We start from the raw sequence: 437 nt of genomic DNA on the forward strand, positions 1-437 counted from the left end.
AAACTGACCTTTTCCAGTCCTGTGGCCACTGCTGAGTTTTCCAAATTTGCTGGCATATTGAGTGCAGCACTTTCACAGCATCATCTTTCAGGATTTGAAATAGCTCCACTGGAATTCCATCACCTCCACTAGCTTTGTTCCTAGTGATGCTTTCTAAGGCCCACTTGACTTCACATTCCAGGATGTCTGGCTCTAGGTCAGTGATCACACCATCGTGATTATCTGGGTCATGAAGATCTTTTTTGTACAGTTGTTCTGTGTATTCTTGCCACCTCTTCTTAATATCTTCTGCTTCTGTTAGGTCCATACCATTTCTGTCCTTTATCGAGCACATCTTTGCATGAAAAAATGTTCCCTTGGTATCTCTAATTTTTCTTGAAGAGATCTCTAATCTTTCCCATTCTGTTGTTTTCCTCTATTTCTTTTGCATTGATCAC

This window comes from Bos taurus, chromosome 1 (assembly GCF_002263795.3).
Source record: "Bos taurus isolate L1 Dominette 01449 registration number 42190680 breed Hereford chromosome 1, ARS-UCD2.0, whole genome shotgun sequence".
Lineage (NCBI taxonomy): Eukaryota > Metazoa > Chordata > Mammalia > Artiodactyla > Bovidae > Bos > Bos taurus.